Genomic DNA, 20,124 nt, shown 5'->3' with positions numbered 1-20,124 from the left:
GTTGTGTTGGATTGGGACGCTCCTTATCCAAGTCTCACGTTTAAGCTGTCAATTCAGAGACAAACACTTTATTGGAGATCACTATATATAGTTGCCTTGCACATTTTTGGCTAAAAAAATCCATGGCAGGGGGTTTAATAGTATCGACTGTACAGGCTGAAAAACCATCATCTGGATTGAGTGGCTGAATCTGACGGCTGTTGGGTAGGACTAGGACAAATGGACAGCCGATCGATCCTTATGAAAAAAGAAAGTGTTATCGACTAAATTTACTAAAGATAAATGATGTTCACCTTGTACAGTTTGACATAAGAAAGTCAGGTTTCTGGTTACATATCAAAAGATACTGCTACATCATTTTGTTATCCATCCATTTCAATAATGTACTTATATGCTAATTAAACATGAAAGGAAAACAAAACTGTCAGGCTACAAACCAATCAAAGACCACATGTTCTGATGGTCAACATCTCCTAGCATCATTCAAACCGACAACATCGTTCTAGCATCCTACTGAATCAGCACTGCACTGGTGTCTACTACCGACCACATCGATCAAAGACCACATCGTTCTTCCACTTGTTACACTACTGAATCGGCACTGCACTGGTGTCTACTACTCCTAGCATCCTATCCTATCGATCTAGCCTGACACATCGTTCTCTCATTTAATCAGTGCCCTATCTAGTAGTTGAAATCTCAATCACTACATGTATTCCTGTCAATCAAAGCATCAAGGTTTAATCGAACTCCTCCCTCGATGAGGGTCACCAAGAACAGAACATCACAAGAACTTTGACAAAGAAATTGTGAGACGCTAGAAGCCAACCTCACCGTTCTGCAGCGCACCAAGCCTCTCCGTCGTCGATCCCTGCCTCAGCTAGACCGTCCTCGCTCGCACCGTCTTCACCTCCTGCTCGGCGTGCCCTTGCCCCAGATCTGGTCACAAATCAGGCAGCGTGCTCTCTCAAGGCCGCCATTGGCTACACGGCGAGGCGAGCAGTCGTCGAGGTCTCAACGAGTGGTTGGGGAGGTGGAGGGCGGCGACTGACAAGGAGGCAAGGTGGACACCGCGCGCCAAACCCTAGGCCGCCGTTCGCACCGCCGTGACCCACCGCCTTGCGTCGCGAGGAGGAAGGGGAGTGGTGGAGGACTAGGAGGAGGAGGAGGACATGGGTGGCTGCTGCCGCGCGGAGGGCCAGCCACCGCCGAGGTCGTTCACCCTACACTTGGGCAGCCTGATGGCGTCGGGAGAAAGAAGAGAGCGCCAAAAACATTTTCACCCGAGCGCCATCCGATTTTATACTCAGGACGATTTGAAGGGGCGGTTCCTGAACCAGCCGCCCCTACAGATGCATTTCTAGGGGCTGTTCTTGATCCAGCCGCCCCTACAAATGCATTTGTAGGGGCAGTTTCCAGCCGCCCATATAAATGCATTTCTATTTTATTAAATTATTAATTCTATAATTTTTAAATCACAAAAAGACAAAGTAAATGTATATAATATTTTGTATTATTCTACATATGCACAAATATATATAAAAATAATTGTAGTTATAAAAGTTGTAAACATAACTCAATCTTGTCATGTGACTACAATTTGAATTTTAAAAATTTGAATTTTAAAACTTCGACTACAATTTTAGGGCATTAAATGACCTAAAATGAAAATATTGTAAACATAAAAGTTGTACAACTCATCAACATATACAACTTTTATTTTGGTCATCTTGTCATGTGACTTTGTTTAAATGATTCAAAATTTAAAATTCAAACAATTTTAACTTGAAACAATATTTTGAAAGAGTAAATGATTTCAGCTAAAAAACTCATGAATACAAAAGTTGTAGAACTCATCAATATGTATAACTTTTATTTTGATCATCTTTTAATTTGACCAAATTTGGATAGTTGAAATTTTGAATTTCAATAAATGGCAACTTCAAACAAGATTTTGAAACCTTAAATGATTTCAACAATAAAAGTCATGAACATAAAAGTTGTTGAACTCATCACTATCTACAACTTTTATTTTGGTCACTTCTTCATGTGCCAAAGTATTAGTAAACATTGTTCACAAATTCACATATGACTCATAGTTTCATGAACTATACGAGAGACATGTTGATTTGTGAACAATGTTTACTATCACTTTGTCAGATGAAAAAAATGACCAAAATAAAAGCTGTAGATCTTGATGAGTTATACAACTTTGGTATTCATCACTTTTTCAGCTGAAATCATTTAATGGTTGAAAATCTCGTTAGAACTTGTCATTTTTTTAATTTGAAAATTTGAATTGCTCAAACTTTGTCAAATGAAAAGAATGACCTAAATCAACACAGTAACTTGATAGGGCATGATTTTAGAAAATTTTAGAAAAAAAATCATCACATTTGGAGCTAGTATGAGGGAGAAAGACTAGTTACAAATTTTACCCAGAGATTAAAAAGAAAAATCATAACTATTCATGATGATCAATGATGAACAAGTATGATTTCTCTTTTTAATCATGTGGCTAAAACTTGTAACTAGTTTTTCTTCCTCATACTAACTCCAAATGTGATGTTTTTTTCCGTAAAATTTTCTAAAATCATGCTCTATCATTTTAGTATAGTCATCTATTTTTGTCACTAATTTTACTATCTCCTACTTTTATTTTGGCCATTTCTTCATTTCATAAAGTGTTAAGTGATTTCATAAAGTTTTAGTAGTAATAGAGTGGATGTTGAAATAGATTCATCTGTATGTTGCAAAGGGTAATCTCACACACATGCATAAAATGAAGTCTAACACACATACATAAATATATAGTCTTACACACATACATAAATATATAGTCTCACACGCTATGCATAAATGAAGTCTTACAAACACACACTTACACAAACACTCCATGTTCAACAACTAGCTAGCCCGCTGTAACGACTTTCCCCTTGACACCTTTTCGTTCCCATGGCAATATGTCTTTGGGTAGGTTCTTTTCTACAACACTGATCTTCTTAGAAAAGTCTGTGAATAGCGATATCTCATCGTAGTTATTGTAAGCTTCAACATTGTCCACGCCATCAACTCCGATAATGTGCTGTTTTCCAGAGGCAACCACATGCTTTATCTTCTTCTTCAGGGGGAGGTTACTTTGTGGGTAAGACATATAGAAAACTTGTGCGACACGTGAAGCGAGCACCCAAGGGTCATCTTGGTAGCCTAGATTCTCGAGGTCTAGGACTCTCAATCTGATCTCATTCAGTTGGTATTATTTGATCCAGCGGCATCAAAACAGGGCCACCGTTATATCCCTTCCATAGTCAAGTTCCCATATCTCTTCAATGATGCCAAAATATTGGATCTTTCGCCCCAATCCATCAAGAGCCTCTATTCGAACGCCGTTGTTTTGGTTCACATATTTACTATCCTTTGCGTTGGTATAGTACATATACCCATTGATGTCATAAGCATTCCAAGATGTCACCTGTCTCGATGGCCCCTCCGCCAACCTACTAATGGTAATAGAGTCTATGGTTTCTCCAGGAGGTATGTTTTGGTCCTTCAACCATGTAGTTAGTCGTTGCTTATGCTGTTTCATGACCCAATCATCTGAACGACCATTTCTCTCCGCCATAATGATAGCCAAGTGTTCATCAATGTACGGTTACATCAGTTGTGTACTCTGCAAGACACTGTAATGCGCCTGACTCACCTCTTTGTAATCATGGTCGGATGAACACTTTTCTACCACTGGTGCCCTTCCCAGCTAGCCTATCCTTGTGATGAGAATCGGGTTTACCAATCCCTTTCTGTACTTTTAGGTACTCTTGACAGCACTCGATGACTTCTTCAGTACTATAACCCTCTATCATGGAGCCCTCTGGGTATGCTCGATTATGCATGTATCGACTTAGAACCGACATGAACCACTCGTAGGACCACATTTCATGCAAGTAGCAAGGGCCCAGCGCCTGTATCTGATGAACCATTTGAATCATGAGATGTGGCATTATATAAAAAAAGCAGGAGGTAAACACATCTCTAGTTGGTTTTGTGTCTCCACCACAAATTCATGTAGGTCACTCAGCTCTTGCTTACCAATAGTCTTCTGTGAGATCTTCGAAAAGAAGTAGCACATGTGGGTGATGGCCATTTTTAAGAACTTTGGCTTTATAGCCCTAATTGCAATAGGTAGAAACACTGTCAGCATCACATGACAATCATGAGCCTTGTAGTGTGTTATTGACAAGTCCTTCATCGACACTAGCTTCTTCACATTTGCTGAAAACCCAGTCGGGACTTTGACCCCCTCAGGAAAGTGCATATAGCTCTCTTCTCGTCTGGTGTTAGGTTGAAGCACGCCGCGGGCAGAGTGTATTTTCCATTAGCCTCAGGTACCAGGTGAAGCTGTGGCATCACGTTTAGCTGCACCATATATTTTTGTGCTTTTAGACCATCGTTTGACTTGCCTGTGTCCATCAATGTAGCAATGAGACTCTCAAAGACATTCTTCTGCACGTGCATAGCATCAATGGCATGGGGGACCTCTAAGTCTGGCCAATAAGGTAGATACTGAAAGAAGATTGACTGTTTCTTGAAAGGTACGCCTTCGATAGGAGGTGTGCTTTTATCTCTATTTGTCCCATCCGGATTCTTCTTTCCATAGACGACGCGTATATTTTTTACCATTCTGTACACGTGTTCTCTGTTTTGACGTCTCTCCGGAGGGGGTTCAATCTCCGAGGTGTTGTCATAAAATCTAAAGAATAATTTGCTGTGGTACTTGTGACTTGTCTTTAAGAAGCGTCAGTTCCTTAGGTAAACTATCTTCTTGGATGCATCCAGGTACACCCATGTAGTACCATCCAAGCAAACCAAGCATCCCGTCTTCCCTTTAAGCTGTCCAGACAAAGCAAACAGTGCGGGGTAATCATTGGTAGTAACATATATTATTGCTCTATATATGAAGTCCTCCTTTCGGAACACATCGTACATCGGCTCCCCATGCCTCCATAGCCTCTCCATTTCTTGCATCAAAGGCTCAAGGAACACGTCTATATCAATGCCTGGTTGTTTAGGGCCAGAAATAAGAATAGTGAGGAGAAGGTACTTTCTCTTCTAACACAACCATGTTGGGATGTTGTACATGGTCAAGATCACTGGCCAAGTGTTGTGGTCGCTCATCCTCTCATTGAAGGGATTCATTCATCGGTGCTCAAGCCAAACCGTACATTCCTTGAGTCATCGCTGAATTCTTTGTGCTTCTCATTCGAACCTTTGCCACTGACTACAATCAGCCGGGTGTGCAATCTTATCATCATCCACCTTGCGCTCATCATCCCGCCATGTCATGAGTGTGGCTTCTTTAGGGTTTAGGAAGATATGTCTCAAGCGGTCGGTCACTGGCAGGTACCACATTACCAAGGCAGGAATTCTTCTCTGCTTTGCATCGTTGCCTATTGGAGTGTCCTCTGGGGGCTGAGATTCTTGTACCACCTTTTTTGTATCCTTCCTATTCCTCTTTTTCCCCATGGAGGCTTCATCCCCACCGTAAAGGTCATTGTTCTTGTACCAGCTGGTCCCACACCGGGGACATTTATCCAGTGACTTGAATGTGTCGCCACGAAAAAGAATACAGTGGTTGGGGCATGCATGGATTTTTTCAACCCCCATTGTCAATGGACTTATGACCTTCTTCGCTTGGTATGTGTTGGCGGGAACTGAGTTTGGTTGTGGCAGCACCCATGACAGGAGATGCAATAGATCATTGAAACTACAGTCTGACCAACCGTACTTAGCCTTCAGGATGAGTAGCTCAAGCACAAAACGTAGCAATGTCCAATGTGTCGGACAACCCTTTTCAACACCATACATAGTCTCCTTCGATGCTTTTGTCACCCTTTCCAAATTTTCTAGACCTTTCGGGCTATTTAGTAAAATCTCTGGTCCAAGGGCTCGAATCATGTCCTCCAAATCATCTTCATCCCTGACACATGCTCCACCATCATTATTGGCACCACCTTCATCGTTAACATCCTAACCACCAGCACCACCACCTTGTTCATTGTCAAACTCAAAATCTATTCGTGCATCAAGCTCTGCTGAATATTGGGATAGTGATTCTATGGTTTCATCGTCGTATTCCTCCTCATCCTCGTCGTTAACAATATCCGTTTCACCATGATGAATCCATACTGTGTAGTCGTCAACAAATCCTCGCATAATCAAATGTGATCTGATGATAGTCACATCTGTCCATGCCATACCGTTCTTGCAATCTTTACAGGGACAAATAATTGTATCCTTATTCTCTGTCAATATCGTTGTATGCTTCTTTGCGGCTTCAATAAATTTATCCACCTCTTCACGGAAACCTGCCTTGAACTTTAACGAACCATACATCCAAGAGTTCCTGTACTCCATCTTTTACAACAACAAAACAAACATTAAAGGACTACTTATTCAGATATATATAAAAATGAATAAAATTAATAATTACTTGAGAATAATTGTATATACTTCAGATATATATGAATATAAATCAAATATAATTACATGAAGCATATAAACACACCATGGTAGAGGAAAATTAATTAATGGCCCATTTATCTATAAATAATTAAAATACATATTTGTTGATTACAATAAACAATTTCAAAGACAACAATTAGCAACAATTATATTTTACCCAATATCTTTCATCCAAACCCTAGTCCAATTTCATCAAACATAAATTTACAAAAATGAAATTAATAAAAAAAAACAAACCCTAGATCTAGATCCACATGCGCATGAAACATCCATAAAACTAACTAATTGTTCACTAAATTCAAGAAACATGGACCAAATAAGGGTATGATCTTGTTCCCCTCCCTAATTTACCCTAGTACATTCAAAACTTGGGTCTAATTTCCTTCATAAGTAGCTCAAGCACCATAGAAGAGAGAGAAAAACAAAACTCAAATTACTCACTAACCAACCATTAAAACTTCAAAAAAAGTGTGGAATAGCATTTTCTTACCTTCTACAGCCTCTCCATCAAAGGATTTGAGACCAAAACCTTCCCCTTTAGTAGAGAAATTTTTGGAAGGTGCCCAAGGCCTCCCCATCTTTCTTTTACGGGTTGGAGTGAGTGACCCGAGGAGGAAGAATGTGCTGCAGTTTGCTTTATATGTGGCTGATATGTAGGGGCGGCTGGTGATTGAGCCGCCCCTACAAATCGGAGGTATTTATACGAGGTCATTTGTAGGGGCGGCTCAATCACCAGCCCCCCTACAAATAGCAATGCCGAGGGCGACTGGTGAGTGAGCCGCCGCTACAAATCAGACCCATGCTGTTCCCACTACTAGAAAACAGACCTTTCATCCCGCCTCTATTTTTTTCCTTTAGTCCTGGTATTTTTGTGTTCGGGACTAAAGGGACTATTAGTCCCGGTTGTATCCTCAAACAAGGATACAAAGTTCCTGCCCCAAGTGTGTGGCGACGGCAGGCAACAATTAGTCTTGATTATAGCCCAGAGCCAGGACTAAAGGTTATCCTTTAGTCCCGGCTGGACCCTCCAACCGGGAATAAATCTTTACTCCTAGCTTGAGGATCCAGCCGGGACTAAAGGATGACCTTTAGTCCCGGCTCTAGGCTATAACCGGGATAAAATCTTTCTTGATAAAATAATATAGTCGCGCTGGACAAAAAAATGGGGCAGCCAGGCATTGAACCCACGACCTCATAGCCGAGGTCCAAACCGCAGCGCACTAGCTAGCCATCTAAACTAAGTCACTTTCTCGACAAGAAAGCACCCAAACATTTATTTAATAAGAGAAAAGACCCTTTAATTGATTATATTCTTTTGTTAAGTATACTTTGAATTTTCTGGTCCATGTGCTTTCTAGTGCCTGATTGATCTCATAATTTTTATCAGGTTTTCAAATGCCTAGTGTGAAGCCACCACCAAGTTCGAGATTTTTCTGAATTGGTTTGGTAATTTTTTCACTTTAATTGAATTTCCACGCGACTTCACCGATTAATTATATGTTGAACTGAGTCCACCCCCGAAAAGATCCAGAATGGTGCCAAACTTTGTCAAATGGTCTCTTGTGCCCTAGGAGACAAATATTTGTGGAGGTTGATGTAAAATTATATTGTTTTGAATATGTAATTCGCCGTATTTCGTCTCACGCGGCACAAAGAAAAATGTAATAATAAAAATAATTATCAGAAAAACCTAAGATCTTGTGTGGGCCATATTTTGGGTGTAAATGACTGCCAAAAATTTTTTAAGCCATTTCGACATAGGCGGAGTCGACGTGCTTCTCAGAGGTATATAGAACCTTTCGTCGAACCCTATCTATACACCTAGGTTCTCTGGGATTCTGAGGTCCATGTGCTTTCTAGTGTCGGATTGGGCTGAAACTTTTTCTCAAGACTTCAAATGCCTTATGTGTAGCCACCACCAAGTTTGAGATTTTTCTGAGGTGGTTTAGTACTTTTTTCACTTTAATTGAATTTTCGCGCGAATTCACCGATTAATTATACATTGAACAAGGTCTACCCCCTAAATGATCCGGAATGGAGCTAAACTTTGCCAAATGGTCTATTGTGGCCTAGGAGACAAATATTTATGGAGGTTGATGCAAAATTATATTGTTTTCAATATGTAATTCACCGTATTTCGTCTCATGCGGCACAAAGAAAAATGTAATAATAAAAATAATTATCAGAAAAATCTAAGATCTTGTGTGGGGCCATATTTTGGGTGTAAATGACTGTCAAAAAAATTTCAAGCCATTTCGACATAGGCAGAGTTGATGTGCTTCACAGAGGTATATAGAACCTTTCGTCGAACCCTATCTATACACCTAGGTTCTCTGGGATTCTAAGGTCCATGTGCTTTCCAGTGTCGGATTGGGCTAAAACTTTTTCTCAAGACTACAAATGCCCTGTGTGTAGCCACCACCAAGTTTGAGATTTTTCTGAGGTGGTTTGGTACTTTTTTAACTTTAATTGAATTTTCGCCCGAACTCACCGATTAATTATACAATGATTAATGAAGAACCTAAAGATTTACGTTACAATTACGTGAAAACTAATTTCATGTAGAAAACCAATAAATTTAATAATTTCAATTAAAGTATATATTTTTGCATTAACAAAAATAGTGAGTATTAGTTGCATTATGTTCAACATTTATAATAAAAAACACAATAGTTTAGGTCACATATTTTTTTGTGTGCAGTAAATGAAAATAAAGTTTATTACTTTATCTAAAAAATTTTATGCCTAGTATCGAATTTACTGCGCTCATAATAAGACTTAAACATTTAAATACAAAACATATATAAAATAAACTGATCTGCTTAAAAGTTGGCGGGAAATGAAAATGTAGCCCACCTTTAGTTCTGACTCCTGCCACCAGCTAGGACTAAAGGTGGGCTGCATTTGGCGGCCCGTCAAAAAATCCTTTAGTCCCGGCTCCTTCCAACAGCCGAGACTAAAGGTCCCCCCTTTAGTTCCGGCTGGTGGCAGGAGCCGGGACTAAAGGTGCTTTAGTCCCGGGCGTGGATGGAGCTGGGACTAAAGGTCCCTCTCCTATATACCGTCGCCTCCCTTCTCTCTTCCTCCTCATCGATCATCTTCATCTTCAGCGCGTCCCCAGAGCTTCGCCGCCGCCAATTCGCCTCCCCGGCCACCCCCGACGCCGCCTTCCTCATCGGAGGGCACCCCGAGGCTCGCCCACCTCGCCGGAGTAGCCCCGACGCCGCGCCCCTCACCGAGGAGCCCCCGGCCGCCCCCGACGCCGCGCGCGCGCCACGCCACCGCCGATTTCGCCTTCCCGGCCACCCCCGACGCCGCCTTCCTCACAGGAGGGCACCCTAACGCCCGCCCACCTCGCCAGAGTAGCCCCAACGCCACGCCTCTCAAGGAGGAGCCCCTGGCTGCCCCCACCGCCGCGCGCGCGCCACGCTGCCACCGATTTCGCTTCCCTGGGCCACCCCGGCCCGACGCCGCGCCTTCTTCCTCACCGGAGGGCATCCCGACGCCCACCCACACCTCGCCGGAGTAGCCCCGATGACTCCGCGCCTGGCCAGGAGCCCCCATGCCTCGATCCAGCGCCACTGTCCACCACCGCCCGTCACCGACACTCCATTAATTCTAAACCGCCGGTATATATATATATTATATTTATTATATTTATGAATTATATTGACGAAATGTGTATTAATGTATATATGTATGAAATTATATATGTATGAAATGTGTATATATATATATATATCAATTAATGTATATATGTATGAAATTATGTATGTATGAAATGTGTATATATATATCAATTAATGTATATATGTATGAAATTAATATGTGTATATATATATATCAATTAATGTATACATGTATAATTTTTCCTTAGAAAAAAAAATCAATTGTGTTATATTCTGATACCATGTGGCCTATACCCTAAACCCTAAACCACCCTAAACCCTAAACCCTGAACCACCCTAAACCCTCCCCGGCCACCGACGCTGGCCGACCGCCCCGCGCAGGCACCACCGCCCCGAAATGTGTATGAAATGTCTATGAAACCCTAATTGCATAATTATTGTTTTATAATTGTTTAGGCTCTCTATGGCCGACCCGAGAGACGATGACCTGGAGGCGGAAATGATGGATATTATCAACGCCGGCACTGAATATTGTGCCGATGTTGATAATGACCAGTAGGAAGACGACGGGAGTCAATACTTGAATCTCGATCATATTGTTGAGGAAGTTGTTCATGAAGATAATTCCGACGAGGTATATATTTCTCAATATCTAGCTCTCATTTATTTATTATGCATACATGTAGCCCACTGGATCGACCTTCGTTTTATAATACTTTTTGTGTTTCTATGCATACATAGCCGTCAGGATCGACGACGACGACGGGGAACACAAAGAATGTTCGAGGGGCCAAAAAGCCGTTGGAAGGCCGCTACATCATCTCAGAATTCAACGTGGCTACAGGCGAACCACTAAGACAATATGCACAGAAATTCATGTACCACTGTGGGTACCTTGTAAGGGACAAGCTCCCGATCAATGCCCATGAATGGAAAAAAAATAACAATGCTCCTCAAATTAGTTATGTCTCTGATAAGGACAATGAGCTGATTTGGCAAGATGTTCTTGCACATTTCACGCTCCAAACAGATGATTATCATGATAAGGACAACCAACCACTACTGGAATCGCGCGATTTGCCTAGTGCCGCAGGCACTAGGCAAAGGCCCAAAAACACTAGGCAAACAGTTTGCCTAGTGGGTCGGCAGAGGCGGACTAGGCAAAGAGCACTTTGCCGAGTGTCAAACCTCGGACACTCGGCAAAGTGTTTGCCTAGGGTCAAGGACACCACTCGGCAAAAGTATTCCACTGACGGTGGAAATCGTAACGGACGTTTTGCCTAGTGTCGGAGGTCTGACACTCGGCAAAATATGCAAGGTTTGCCTAGTGCCAGGCGTCCGACACTAGGCAAATATGTCAAGCTTTGCCTAGTGTCAGGCCGCCTACACTAGGCAAATATGCCAAGCTTTGCCTAGTGTCATGCCTCCGGCACTAGGCAAACTGCCTACTTTGCCTAGTGTCAGTTTTCTAACACTAGGCAAAGCCTGATCCCAGGTGTGCCACATGTGGCCCCTTTGCCTAGTGTCAGACCCCTGACACTAGGCAAAGTAACCAGAAGCTGAATTTTTTTTTGATTATTCCATTTGCGACACAAATATAAATCATATTCAAACACCACAAATATATCACATGAATCATAAATAAGAACCACATGTTCACATATATCACATGTTCATACCAAAAATCCAAATGTGCCACAAGTTCACAAGTTCATAAGTGCACAACCAAATTTCTTAACAAAGTTCACAACAAGCTGATCACGACGATTGTCAAGGGTGAAGAGGCCCGTGGTTTGATGCTCCAGGCGACCCTTCCACTTGATTTGGCTCAAGCTGTGGTGCCGGCGATGCTCCAATCTGTGAAGCCGGCGACCCTTCCACTTGATTCGGCTCAAGCCGTGGTGCCGGCGACGCTCCAATCTGTGAAGCCAGCGACCCTCCAATTTGATTCGATGCCACGCCCGATTGATGCTGAAAAAAATGAAAAGGATACCGTCAATAAAAAATTTCAACAGAACCTCCCCTGCACGGAGATGTTTCCAACCCCTACAAGAAAACAAACGGCACGATGACCGTCAAGAACATACATATCAATACACCGCCACCAACACCACCACCACCCGAACACCACAACTACCACCACCACACCACAACAACAACCGCCGTCACCACCAACACCATATTGTATGTTTGAGATTGCATATTTTTTCTAATGTGCCCTATGTCAAGTGGGAACATAATAAGTAATATAGTGGTACTCACAAGAGTAGCTGCTTGAGGAAGTGGCAAGACTAGGCTAGCTGGCATGGTCCGCCCCATAGCGGCGCCAAGAGTGGACACGAACCCCACCAGCTCCTCTATCCTCTGTATGCTCCAATTGATTGTTCCATTCCAATTCATAACTTGGAAATAGGCCTTACCAAACAGGAAGGAAATCCAAAAGATCAACATGACCTTCTGTCTCAACAAAATACACCAGTAGTGGACAAGATCCTTTCTAGCCTGCAACATAGAACCAATAAGGCAAATTAGTCAGTAAACTGTGAAAAAACAGAACAGCTAATCAAAGCAGTCATGCTACTCGAATTGAACATGAAAGAAAGGTTCGGTGCCAAGCTCATAGCTGGTCTCTAGAAGGATATGCAGGATTGGAATGTGAAGGCATGTCCAATTCAGAAGAGAGGAGTGTGGCATAACGTAATACGAGCTTTTCATCTAGTAATAAGCATGCACAAGGAAGAGGCTGTAGCCATAGAGTTGTGTTGAACAAGAAGATTAGTAAATGGATTTCGTCAGTTGATCAATCAGGTTACTACAGGATGAACTGTTCCAGCATTCTGTCGACCATCAAGCGCGCGGTGGAGGACGAGAGGCTAGAAGCAAGTAGAAAATACAGAGCAGAGTAAAACCCAAGGCTAATAGCCATTCCATTCTGAACAGATCATCCTGAAACAGCCATTCCATTCTGAACAGAGCCACACCCAAGGCTAACCACAAACTGTCTTGACGGATATCAATAGAAAACAAAATATACAGTTAAAATAGATGAGTGCTCAGGGAATTTTCAGCATATACAGTTAAAATTTGCCTAAAACCCATGCATATATATACATTAAAAAAACACTTTACAAACAGGCTTTTCTGAACAGGTGATCTAGACTCGAATAAGAAAAGCTACCACGGAGGCCTAAGAACCGGAAGAACGGCATTGCTTATGCCCAACAGATCACGATTAGTAGTTATGTGAGCAAATCACGCTCCAACCTACCAATCAAATGTGAGCAGTTCACTGGTATAACCAAAGCAGTAGCACGCGCGATGGATCCATGTAATCACAGTACAGCTACTAACTGCTCGGGCAACGGCAATCCCATGCAATCGCACAAGCTCGTCTCCGTTGACTGCAGCGATGCGCGACCATTTGTTGCAGCGTCGAATCAGATGGGAAACGGGGTGAGTCGGGCACTGTTACCTTGCCGGAGCGCTTGAGGAGGGCGGAGTAGGCCTTGACGAACTCGTGAGGGTTCCTTCACCGTCCTCGCCGTAGATGCCGCCGGCGGCGGCGGCAGCTCCTCCACCACCGCGTCGAATGACCCACCAGCCGCCGCCTGCTGCTCCTTATCGTCAGTCCAGGTGGAGGGGGGCCGAGCGCCGGATCTGGTGGAGGGGGCGCCGAGGTCGGAGAGGATGGTGAGGATGGGGCGGCACCGTGGGAGCAGACGGACGGGCCACGCCGAGGAGCGCTCCCAAACCCTAGCCGGCCCGGCAAGGACGGAGGTCGAGGTCGAGGTCCGAGATGGGGCAGCCGGCCGCGGGCGAGCGCTCCCAAACCCTAGCCGCCGTCGCGGCCTGGGGAACGGCGGTGGATGGGGTTCGCAGCACAGGAGAAGGTTTCGGACACCGCGCCGCGCTTGCAGTGGCCGCCGGCGATGGTGGCGGCGGCGGAGGCGGGTGTTCCGGGGCTGGGTTTGGTCGATTTGGGTTTAGCTCCTTTTTCCCCCTTTCGATTTTGCTACGTTTCTCTCGCACAATTTGATGTCAGATTTTGGAGGGGAAGAGTGTGGAGGGAGAAGGGTGTCACGCCGTTGGTGCGGGGTTCGCTCGCGCGTGTGGACTGAGGTAGAGACAAGTGGAGCACGAGCGGCCGGTTTTCTCACTTGTCTGTTGCTCTTATAAAATTTACTGCCTTTACATTTTGGCTGGCCCGGTTAAGGCGCGTTTGTGAGACTTTCTTTTCAAATAAGGATTCTTTGCAGTTTTTTCTCTGAAAGACAATTAATCCACACCAAACAAAATCAATTTCAAAATAAAATTGCAAAATTTGAACCTTTAAAAATGGGAAAATTTTAAATTTTAAAAAATTAAAATCAAAACTACTAAAATAATTTTGAGACACCAAATGATCTCAAATGAAAATTTGATAAACATCAAATTTGATTAACTTTACCGAGTGTCGATAACCCAACACTAGGCAAACACTATAAAAAATAAGTTTGCCTAGTGTCTTCCATGAGACACTAGGCAAAGAGGCTAGTTTGCCTAGTGTCTAGCTGGCACACTAGGCAAACTTATTTATTTTTTTTCAATTTTGGTCTTCAAACTTTTTATCGAGCCTCCCTACATAAAATGAGACTACATGTTGAAAGTTGGCACAATTTTATAAAATTTTGCTATATTTCTTTAGTTTATTTAATTTCTTTGAATTTTTTCGACAAATGCAAATTTGAACTGCAAGTGTGACGAATAATGGCAATTCATGAATGCAAAAATGATATTCATGTTAGTAAGTGTTAGTTGAGGCTGTATCCAGAAACAGACAAAAAATTTCACACATCTTCACGTCGAGACATGACCACGAACTTGCGAGCAAATAGTTTTTAAATTCTATTAAATGAAAACGGAGTCTGAAATTCATGAAACTTGTCGACAAGTCAAGATATCGCATGCGAGTGCCATGATAAAAATTTAAAAAGATTTCGGGCACATCGTCACGTATGATGCTTAGAAACCCTAACATCTCCACAGTGTGTGGAGATGTTAGGGTTTCTAAGCATCATACGTGACGATGTGCTCGAAATTGATGTTAGGGTTTCTAAGCATCATACGTGACGATGTGCTCGAAATCTTTTTAAATTTTTATCATGGCACCCGCATGCGATATCTTGACTTGTCGACAAGTTTCATGAATTTCAGACTCCGTTTTCATTTAATAGAATTTAAAAACTATTTGCTCGCAAGTTCGTGGTCATGTCTCGACGTGAAGATGTGTGAAATTTTTGGTCTGTTTCTGGATACGGCCTCAACTAACACTTACTAACATGAATATCATTTTTGCATTCATGAATTGCCATTATTCGTCACACTTGCAGTTCAAATTTGCATTTGTCGAAAAAATTCAAAGAAATTAAATAAACTAAAGAAATATAGCAAAATTTCATAAAATTGTGCCAACTTTCAACATGTTGGTCAAGGCATAGTAGGAAAGCTACATAAAAAAATTGGAAGCTAAAATAAAAAAAAAAAATATTTTGCCTAGTGTCTCTGTAAGACACTAGGCAAACTGGCCGGTTTGCCTAGTGTCGTCCAGAGACACTAGGCAAAGTTCTAATTTTGCCGAGTGTTAACGGAAGACACTCGGCAAAATGGTAACGGCGGTTGCCCTCCGGCAGCCTTTGCCGAGTGTGAGGGTATGCCTAGTACTGACACTAGGCAAAATGGTCATTTACCGAGTGGATTTCTTTGCCTAGTGTCGACACTCGGCAAATCATTATTTGCCTAGTGCCTTTGTTTTGTCGAGTGCTCCGGGGTCTAACACTCGACAAACAAGCTCTTTGCCTAGTGTCCGATGATTGGCACTAGGCAAACCATTAAACACTAGGCAAACCTCGGTTTTCCAGTAGTGAACTGGATATGCTACCGTCTCGGTGGATAAAGCTATTGAAGGTTTTAGCGATGTGCCTCTTGACATTCATGGATGTGATGGGGAGAAGACCGTGGGAGAAGCAGAGAAGTCATTCATTGTATGGCGCAAGCGCTACATCAATATTCCCGGGAAGCCGTTGCTGCACAATAGGTACGGATGAAAGTGAACGAAACAATTTTTTTTATTAATTTTATATTGCCTCTTAAATAACAATTGACTCATTGTCTTCTGTAAGCACACAGCAGGGCCTCCCTCAACCTAAGTCCAATAGTACAATCACCAGACCAGCATAGTGCTCCGGACGGCGGTTACGATGGGGTAGAAGACACGGCTGCATCCCCACCATCTCCACGGCGTGGCCCTCTTTCATCCATGGCAATTGCACAGCGTGGCCCGTTTCTTCAGCACTAAATGAAAACCCGTTCCCAAATAAGCAAACCAAATAAATTGTGCCATCAGCTACCATATTACATTCCCGTTCTAGTGCCGAACCAAACAACACCTTTTTTTTATGAAGAATTCCAAACAGCACCTTAGTTTTATACTATGTTATAATGTGTTAGCAAACTGTCCAATCACCTCTATCAACAATTCCACATGTTAGCTACCTCAATATATATCTCTCTTTTTTGCATTGCTTGGAGCCGCAGAATGGTGTATTGCTTGGAGCTTATTAATTATGGCTCGCAAGAAATGATCTTGTTTTCAGAACGTAAAAATATCTTCTCCTGATGTCATAGTGCATCGCTCATTAATTTCTCTGCAGACATGGAAACTCCTCCTCAGGACCACAGGGACCTGAACTGGGCACGGTGAAGGTGACGGAGATATCGATGCTGCAGTTGTCAGCCCAGTCTGTGGATGATGCGGATACTATAGATAGTTTATACTTGCTTGGCTATGCGTCCATGCTTTTATAGAATGCTTAGATCAGGGAGATCAGAGAGAATGTTTCTCCGCTCGATGGCAGTAAACTTCTGAGACTAATCTTGTATTAAGCTGGTATCCCAGCAAATTAAACATGTACTTTTTTTTCAGTAAAGCGGATCCAATAAGGTCTTTGTTCTAAATAGGGTACCACTGAACACATGCTATATCATTCGTCATCAGAAAGCTAAAACTTCATCAAGAAGAGGCATCTTCTGCTACCCATGTTGTGTGGGCAGAGAGGACAAGCCCCTTCCATCCTTGCAGAAGCCATTGGCCATCCTGGCATATCATAAAGTCTTTGTGGTAATGCTTCGTGACCTCGTCTTCTACTGCCTTTACAATGCTTGATTTTAGTGGCAGCTGCCTTAGGCCTGCACGTTGGTTTCTTGTCTGCCATTGTCTATATTTCTCAGGGCGTTGCCACTAGGTCCATGCCTTCGCATGAAATGTCATTGAAAAAATAATGTCCAAGGAGGACATGCTCTAGCACCGATCGAGATTTACTCTCCCTTGGGATGGTTGCTGTCCAACATGTCAAACTAGTGGCATGTAAAGGAGAGCATCTCCCGAAACCGTGACAAGAAGGAGGAACCATACGAACGATTAAAAATGCTCTGGATGAATACATCTGGCCTCATCTTCTTGATGTTATTGAGGACAGTATCCCGAGGGCTTGGAGCATCGAAGAATATGCTCTCTTCCATCAAGCTGCTGAAACTGAAGAGGTCACTCACGACAAGCACCTCATCATCGTCTGTGTGCAAGTCCGTGATGGAAATATCCTCCCAATTTCTCATGATTGCGTGGAACTTGAACAAAGGCAAGCCAAGCTCATGGGCACATTTCATGAGCTGGCACCCTATTTTCTCAATCTGCTCACTTGGGTAGTCTGCAGGCTTGGGGTGGCTTATGGCGGTGAACTTCACCTCCGGCGGGCCACCTTCTTTACTTGCTAGCAAACGGAGCAAGCCTGCCCATTGGAACCCGTAACGCATACCATAATCCAGGATATGCAACCTGCTCTTACCCACCATGGCCTGCATGATGGTCATTGTTGAAAAAATGAATGTCACATTGAGGAAGCAACAAGCTTTAGTGTAAAGGTTGTAGGCCTTGAGGAACTCCACAACTGAGGGGTGCTCTAACATAAGCAACTGCCAAATCTGGCTCCCTTTGCCCCCTATGCGTGCCTCTAGCCCCTTGGTGAAACAATGGGCTAGCCGTTGGGTGGAGTCCCCTGTTGCCGAAGAATGTTGCTTGATTTGCTTCAGGTGCTCACGCGCTCTCATGTGATCGCCCTCTCCCACCGCCTGCGCACAAGAGATCAACAACATGCCAATGTCGACCATATTGCTCCTTGCTGATTTGATCCTCCCACTCTTCTTGTTTCTTTTACCTGCGCCACTATTGTCCATGGTGACACGTTCCATGCCCTTGACGATGCATGTCTCATACGCATGCAACATCATTTCGTCAAGCATCTCGTTACCACATTTCTCCTCTGGCTCCTTGATCATCATCATAGCTTTGCTGGTACTTCTTACCTCCTCCTCTAGAAGGTGATCCCTGTTATACCTTTTCTTGATCCTACTACCAATAACGTTGCTTTCCCTGATTTGATTCACCTGCTCATACTTTGTAAAGTTGTTGTCTTTGGGCAAGGACAAGTTGGCTTCTTCCATGCACTCCAAGGATGCCCCTACCACATATGTACCGTTGGATAAGGGCAAACTAATCCCGCTTTCGCCACCATGGCCTTCATGCAAAAAATCTTTGGGCCCCTCCCTGTTGTCGGTGTTAGCATCGAAGGAAAGGGGGCAGAGGATTTGCACAAAGGGCTGCTGCACCTGGAGTAGCATAGGGTGATCAGTGAGCTTATTATCGCCATCGTCGTCCTCCATGAGCATGCGTGAGATGTAAGGGAGCGTCATGGCGTTAGGAACATGATGCTGGCGCTCGCTGCTGCCATTGGGCTTCTGGGGAAGGTCAGGGAAGACAGGTGGGGATGCTGGTGGCTGCTCCATGAGATCCTTGACGAAGAATTCCTCCGGTGTGGTGGCCATGGTGATCAATGGTAGTGGGGCTTGGCAATTGGTGGCACAGTAGCATTTGGTTGACATATATCATACATACTGAGATATATATACTTTTGGTTAATGATTCCTACAGGCAGGAGTGAAAGAGACGATGGCTGGCTGTAACCCCGCTGCTGCTTGGACGCTAGAGACGATGGCTAGCGATATTTCCAATGCTGCTTGGATAATGGTTGCCAAAGCTAGCTATACGATACACAGGACACATCAAAAATAATATTTTGGAAAGATCATCGTAACAAGCCCCCTATTTCTTTAACCTAGTGAAAATGACAAAGCAAGAAGAGAAATCGAGGAGCAGAATTTGAACGCAAGCAGTAAACCGCTTTGCTAGTTGTTTATATAATTGTTTGCAAATGTGAAAGAAAATGAAGCACGTACACGATATGCCGATATTCAAGACGCGACTATTGAGCTCTGCAACATTATTTAGTATACAAAATGGGTAAAAGCGAAGATCAGCTGTGAGACTATTGAGCTATGCTGGAAACAGACGCCACCGAAAGGAACCGCTTTCTCACGGCCGTGCACCGATTCAAAAGATATTTTATTTGTTGCAACGATCTCTCTGCGGTGTTTACAATACTGCTGGCCATTTTTGCTAGAACAGTAAAAAAAGTGCTTTTCAAATAAAACAAAAATAGCGATGACTCCGCCCGGCACCTCTTCTTCTCTGTAAAAAAAAGGAAAGTCCCTAATCTCCGCTCGCAATTTCGTCCACCGATCTCGCTCCCGTCCTCATCCCCGCCCCGCTCCTCACGTACGCCCGCGGCGGCCGCGCCCACCTCGCTCCTCACGCCTGCGGCGGCCGCCAGGTCCGTGGAGGCCGGGGGGCTCCAACGCCCAGCACCGAGGAAGTCGCAGAGCAGGAGTGTCCCAGCTGTTCCTTCGTTTTAAGCTGATTGGCGCTAGCGCTTGCGCCCCTCCCGGCCACCGCCGGCGCGCAAGGCACTGCAGGCCGATGTGAAAGAGATGGATCTCTTTGGCCTGATGAGCACATATGTGCACGATGCTGAGGAGGATGAGCGCA

At 43.6% G+C, this 20,124-nt stretch overlaps 1 pseudogene; it reads right to left on the bottom strand.

Annotated features, from left to right (window-relative positions):
- Positions 1 to 17,196: 17,196 nt before the first annotated feature.
- On the bottom strand, positions 17,197 to 19,121 carry LOC136480950 (scarecrow-like protein 9; annotated as a pseudogene).
- Positions 19,122 to 20,124: the final 1,003 nt, after the last annotated feature.

The sequence above is a fragment of the Miscanthus floridulus genome, chromosome 9 (assembly GCF_019320115.1).
Source record: "Miscanthus floridulus cultivar M001 chromosome 9, ASM1932011v1, whole genome shotgun sequence".
Classification (NCBI taxonomy): Eukaryota; Viridiplantae; Streptophyta; class Magnoliopsida; order Poales; family Poaceae; genus Miscanthus; species Miscanthus floridulus.
This window is presented reverse-complemented; position numbering and strand designations above follow the sequence as displayed.